This window comes from Vulpes lagopus, chromosome 4 (genome assembly GCF_018345385.1).
Source record: "Vulpes lagopus strain Blue_001 chromosome 4, ASM1834538v1, whole genome shotgun sequence".
NCBI classification, from domain to species: Eukaryota; Metazoa; Chordata; class Mammalia; order Carnivora; family Canidae; genus Vulpes; species Vulpes lagopus.
In genome coordinates, this window is record NC_054827.1 from 80,094,040 (window position 1) to 80,101,120 (window position 7,081).

At 37.2% G+C, this 7,081-nt stretch overlaps 1 pseudogene; it reads left to right on the forward strand.

Annotated features, from left to right (window-relative positions):
• The first annotated feature begins 5,957 nt into the window (after positions 1–5,957).
• On the forward strand, positions 5,958–6,520 carry LOC121489955 (annotated as a pseudogene).
• The last annotated feature ends 561 nt before the right edge of the window (positions 6,521–7,081 follow it).

The window sequence follows — 7,081 nt, forward strand, 5'->3', positions numbered from 1 at the left end:
CATTTACATAACAGGGCAAGAGATTATTACAACTAAAATTAGATCCACGAATTGCTATGCACAGTGCTTTGTAGCATAATCAAATTATGATAAAATAGCCTTTATTTCTTTATTGCTGTATAATATAGTTAGATTTTTTAGTAATTTGTTTAAAAGTAAAGGAGTGGTAGTACTATCTTATTATACTAAAGCATCGCTGATTTTTGGCCAAATTGACAACCTTGCTTGATTGTTTTTTAGAGATGCTTATTCAAAGAATAGGAGGGATCCTGATACGGTCTAATTTGTTTTCCTTTCTTTGCTCCTGCCCCTGCCTTTTTAAAAAAATATAGGCCACTGCCCACAAGTCCTTCCTGCCCACCCTTATCACTTAACCTGATAATACCATCCCCAGAAAGTGGTTCCTGTTCATTTGATATGACCAGATAAAATCAAAAGCCTCATGCTTTCCCAGCACTGAAGAATCCTGAGCTGTTTTCTCTCGGATTCTGAACAGGGCACATCACAGGAACCTTGACATTGGTTGGATTAGTCTTGCATAGACATAAATATGGGCGGAGAGGAAAAAGAACCAAATTGTTGAGAAAAGAAGTGAGGAAGTAGGGGAGGGGGGAAAGTGGACATTAAGTCAGAGTAACAGGAGAAAAAAAAAAGGATGGAAGGAAGAGAAGAGGAAACACACTACAAGGATGTGGGCACGAGGGAAAAGGAAGACAGAGAGACAGCAAAACACAACCCAGAGGAATCCTGTAACACGGTGTAAGAGCAGATTTCCATACCATTTGGAAGCTCTGAGAGTTTCCCGATGGCTCTGTTCAGCAGAACCCCCGGCCCCCACCCCGCTCTATATTACTGTTAATGCTAAAGGTAGCAGTAGCTGCAGAGGTGGCATTTTCTTCTAATTTAATTTTCAGTTACTGAACTCAGTTACTGACTCTTTACAGCCTGAGGGAAGACGAGCCTTTGTTAAAGCCGTGGCCGTTAACTTTCACTTTCTTTTCAACCTCATTAGATTTCCCGAGGTTTAGTTCTAGACCCAAAGCACTGCACTGTGGCTAAACTATGTAAAATAACCTTTTTTTTGGTGAAAAGCAACACCTGCAAAAATGTCACACAGATTTCAAGTTCAGTTGTATCCAGTGATGTCACCAAATGAAATCCCAGTACAAAAAAATGCAAGTAATAGGGTATTAGATTTGTCACAGCCTATGAGTTCCTTCATGGCATCCTGTGGTGCAGTGATGAACCAGAAAGGCTTCTTGTCGGGTGGCACCTTCATAGGAGCGCTGGATGGTGCTGGATGGGGAGCACAGCCCCGCAGACATTAGCCTCACTGAGGCAGGGTTTGAAAGGGGGCTGCTAATCTCAGTTAGGCCAGATTAGGTGTCAGAAGTTTGATTTAATCAGCACAGGGTGAGTTGAGCCATTTCCTGAGTAGAGGGAGATTTGTTACAAAAATGGCATTTTTTGATTCCTTGTTACAAAAAAAATGGCATTTTTTGATTCCATGAGTAAATCCTGGAATGAGAACTACGTAGGATTGAACAACAATGTAAATGATCTATAAAGGTCAGATGATGATTCTGTGATCTGTCTCTACTTACATATCTTTCAGGACAGTGTTTCTCTTCTGGCCCAGTGTGTGAACCCTGGGTTGGTGCCCTGTTCCAGATGGGAAGGCACGATCAGAAAGGTTTGCCTCAGGACTCACTTTGCCACGAATCGAGTCTCTGCGCCTCATGGTGACAAGTTGTTTTCTCTCCTCTTGTACTACATTCTGTCCTTGATGGGATATAGATATTTTAAACCCATGTCAGTGAGACAAGTCCCTCCTTTGAGGAGTGTAAATCTAAATGGATCCACCGTCTGCTCCAGTGCTGGGGCACTGCGTGTGGAAAACCACTGAACTTTCTCTCAGCAGCTGTAACTTGGGGTGTACTGCAGGCAACTTCTTGTTCTACCTCGTGTACACTTGCTTTACTTGAGATACTAGCTATGTAAGAATCATTCTAAACAGTATTTAATGATGTAAGAGTTGCTTACAAAAAAACTTGGCTTGATAGACGGCTAAAACCTTTATATTTTATTCTTAATTAAAGAAATGATGAAATGAAAGGAGATCTACTTAATAGTAGGAAGTGTACCAGATTTCATTTGGCCTTGTTCTAGAGTAGTATTTTATAAACTTTAAAAAATATACAGTAAGAAATATAATTTATGTATGTTTGTTGCAATGTACACAGTTCTTGCTGAGAAATCATGTGATGTATTCTGTTTCACATTTGTGGTATTTATTTAATTTAAAAATGCTAGTTAGAACCCACTGCATTTATTTTATTACCTACCAATGGGTAGTGACTATTTGTAAACACCTTTTCTTAAATTTTGAGGAAAATAAGCAAAAAGGATAAGAAAAAAGATCAACTTGATGGAAATTAAGTAGTAGACATGTGGGTAGGTGTCCTTGCTATTTTAAGTATTGAATTTAATTGCTGATTATTATTTTTAAAAATCTTGATGGTAACTTGTTATACTGACCTCAATATGAAGTTTCAATCCAGTTTGTATGTAAATACAGCATTAAGGCTCTTTATGGTTATTATCTTATTTAACCTTCAGGGTAACACTAGGAGAGAAATTATCGCAAGAAGAGCTGAGGTTAAGTGTTAGGAAATTTGTTCCAGGTAATGGTAAACTTAGTGAATAGTTGAGCAGAATTCTCCCCAAGTGCTGTGACTTCCCTCCTGCACACAGATCCTTAGCTGGGGGTGGGGGTGTGCTGGTGGGAGGGTTACCTGAATTATCAGGAAAGCTCTTTCCAACCATAGCTTCTCCCTCCCCATCTCTACATGCTTCACTTGGTTGCTGCTTAGACTAAAGGAAAAGAAAAAGTGGATGATCTGTCTTTAGTATTTTAAATAGAACTCATTTCTTTTTATACTATAATAGTTTGTTTATATAAGTTTTCACTAGTGACTCAAAAAATATTATAGACAGATTGGAAAGCATACCAATTAGTCATGAAAATTTTAGAAGTTAAATAAAAGCATAATTTACTATTCTTTCTAAAGACAAAAATAAAAATTTGAGGGTATTACTGTTTTTAACAAGCCGTCCATCAGGTAAGCAAGGATTATATTGAGAATAAAATGGACAATAAATGACACCCCCTCCTTATTGCCTAGCCTTCTAGTGAGCCGTTTGTTGGACTAAAGCTATTAAGGAACTCACAAAGTAAAAGGATGTAAAGTGTGTGGCACCATATTCTCAAAGCAGGGAGAGGAGAGGAGTAAAGAATGGGTTCAAACCTAAGTGTCTGTCAATTTAAACTACTACATGCAGGTGTTCTATACAGACTAAATGGTAACCGTAAATCAACAACCGGTAGCAGAAATGCAAAAAAGAAAAAAAAAAAAGGATCCAAGTATATCACTAAAGAAAGCCAACTAGGGATCCCTGGGTGGCGCAGCGGTTTGGCGCCTGCCTTTGGCCCAGGGTGCGATCCTGGAGACCCAGGATCGAATCCCACGTCGGGCTCCCGGTGCATGGAGCCTGCTTCTCCCTCTGCCTGTGTCTCTGCCTCTCTCCCCCTCTCTCTCTCTCTGTGACTATCATAAATAAATAAAAATTAAAACAAAATAAATAAAAAAAAAGAAAGCCAACTAATCATGAGAAAACAACCACAAAACAAGTAAGTAATGAAATGGCAATTAAAACATACCTATCAATAATTACTTTGAATGTAAATGTGCTAAATGCTTCAATCAAAAGAATAGGGTGATAGAATGGATTAAAAACAAGACCCATCCATATGCTGCCTACAAGGGACTCATTTCACACCTAAAGACAGGCAGATTGAAAGTGAAGGGCTGGGGGTGCATTTATCAAGCACATGGGTATGGAAGAAAGTCAGGCTAGCAATACTTAGATTGGACAAAAAATAAAGCCGTATGTGGAAAACACACAGCAAACATCATTTTCAATATTGAAAAACTGAGAGCTTTCTCCCTAAGATCAGGAACAAGACAAGGATATTCACTCACCACTTTTATTCAACATAGTACTGTTAAGGCTTAGCCACAGCAACCAGATAAGAAAAAGGAATAAAAGGCATCCAAATCGGTAAGGAAGAAGTAAAACTTTCACTATCTGCAGATGACATAATATTATATATAGAAAACCCTGAAGACTCCATCAAAAAACTCCACAACTGATAAATGAGTTTAATAAGTCACAAGATACAAAATCAATGTACAAAAATCCATTGTATCTCTATTCACAAATAATGAAGCAACAGAAAGAAAAATTAAGAAAGCAATCTCATTTACAATTGCCCCCAAAATAATAAAATACTTGGCAATAAACTTGCCCAAGGAGATGAAACACCTGTACTCTGAAAACTGTAAGACATTGTTGAAAGAAATCAAAGATGACACAAGCACATGGAAAGATATTCCACACTCATGGATTGGAAGAACAAATATTGTTAAAATGTGTATACTACCCAAAGTAAACTACAGATTAATGCAATTCCTATCAAAATATCAACAGTATTTTTCATAAAAATAGAAAAAATAATCTTAAAATTTTTGTATGGAACCACAAAACACCATGAACAGCCTAAAAAATCTTGAAAAAGAAAAACAAAGATAGAAGCATCACAATTCCAGATTTCAAGTTATACTACAAACTGTAGTAATCAAAGCAGTACGGTACTAGCACAAAAATAGACACAGAGATCAATGGAGCAGGATAGAAAACCCAGAAACCCATGATTATATGGTCAATTAATCTTCAACAAAAGAGATAAGAATATGCAATGAGAAAAAAAAACAGTCTCTTCAAAAAATGATGTTGGGAAAACTTGACCACTTTCGTTCACCATAGACACAAATGAACTCAAAATGGACTAGAAACCTAAATGTGAGACCTGAAATGGTAAAAATCCTAGAAGACAGCACAGGCAGTAATTTCTCTGACATCAACAATAGAAACATTTTTCTAGACATGTCTCCTCAAACAAGGGAAATAAAAGCAAAAATAAACTATTAGGACTACATCAAAATAAAAAGCTTCTGCACAGCAAAGAAACAAATGACAAAACTAAAAGACAACATACTGAATGGGAGAAGGTATTTGCAAATGATATATTTAATAAAGGGTTAGTATCCAAGATTTATAGAGAACTAATAAAACTCAACACCTAAAAACCAAAAAATCCAATTAAAAAATAAGCAGAAGACATTAACAGGCATTTCTCAAAAAAGACATCCAGATGGCAAATAGACACATGAAAAGATGTTCAACATCACTCATCATTAGGAAAATGCAAATCAAAACTACAATTAGATATCACCTCATGACTGTTAGAATGGCTGAAATCAACAACACACGTAACAACAAGGCTTGGCAAGGATGTGGAGGGAAAGGAACCCCTGATGCACTGCCAGCAGGAATGTGAACTGGTGCAGCCACTGTGGAAAACAGTATAGAGGTTCCTCAAAAAATTAAAAATAGAACTACCCTATAGTCCAGTAATCCTGCTATTGGGTATTTACCCAAAGAATACAAACCCACTAATTCAAAAGCATACATGCACCCCTATGTTCATTTCAGCTTTACTTATAATAGCCAAACTATATATATATATATAATTCAGTGATAAAAAAGAATGAAATCCTGCCATTTGCAACAACATGGATGGAGCTAGAGAGTATAATGCTAAGTGAAAGAAGTCAGTCAGAGAGAGACAAATACCCTATGATTTCACTCAATACATGGAATTTAAGAAACAAAACAAATAGACAAAGGGATATATATAGAGAGAAACTAAGAAACAGACTCAACTATAGAGAACAAACTGGTGGTTACAAGAGGGGAAGTGGGTGTAGGGATGGGTGAAATAGGTGAAGGGGATTAAGAGTACACTTATTGTTTTTGCCCCACCTACTGTGAGAATGAAGACCATTCTTGGCAATCAGACTGTTGACATTCCAGAAAATGCCAACATCACTCTTAAGGGACTTGCTGTTAATGTGAAGGGCCCCAGAGGGACCCTATGAAGGGATTTTAATCACATCAACGTAGAACTCAATCTCCTCAGAAAGAAAAAGAAGACACTCCGAGTTGACAAATGGTGGAGAAAGGAATTGGCTATTGTTCGCACCAGTTGTAGTCAAGTGCAGAACACGATCAAGGGTGTTACCCTGGGCTTCCGTTACAAGATGAGATCTGTGTATGCTCACTTCCCCATCAATGATGTTATTCAGGAGAATAATTCTCTTGTTGAAATCCAAATTTCTTGGGTGAAAAATGTATCTGCAGGGTTCAGATGAGGCCAGGTGTTGCTTGTTCAAACCCAGAAAGATGAGTTAACTCTTGAAGGAAGTGATATTGAACTTGTATCAGACTCAGCTACTTTGATCTAGGAAGCCACAAGAGTTAAAATAAGGATATCAGAAAATTTGGGGGTGGTACCTATGTTTCTGAAAAAGGAACAGTTCTTCAGGCTGATGAATAAGATCTAAGCTTTCTAGCTACAGAAACAGCAAGATGCCTGATGATTTTTTTCAGACTTATTTGTAATATTTTAAAGATGCAATAAAAACTGTATTGAAGGGGATCCCTGGGTGGCTTAGCAGTTTAGCCCTGCCTTTGGCTCAGGGCATGATCCTGGAGTCCTGGGATTGAGTCCCACATCAGACTCCCTGCATGGAGCCTGCTTCTCCCTCTGCCTGTGTCATTGCCTCACTCTCTCTCTGTGTCTTTCATGAATAAATAAATAAATAAAATCTTAAAAAAAACTGTACTGAATTGGGGGTAAATAAAAGAGTACTTATCATGATCAGCACAGAGTAATGTATAGAACTGTTGATCCACTACAATGTACACCGGAAACTAATATAGCACTGTATGTTATCTGTACTGTAATTAAAATTAAAAAGTTAAAAAGAATTAGATATATTTCTGTGATATAGTGTATTTTAAAATGAAAAAAATACAGTATCTACACTAAATGCAGCTGCCCTGAAAATTACCATTGAAAATGTAGCTATAAAATGAAATAAAAATGAAATAATAA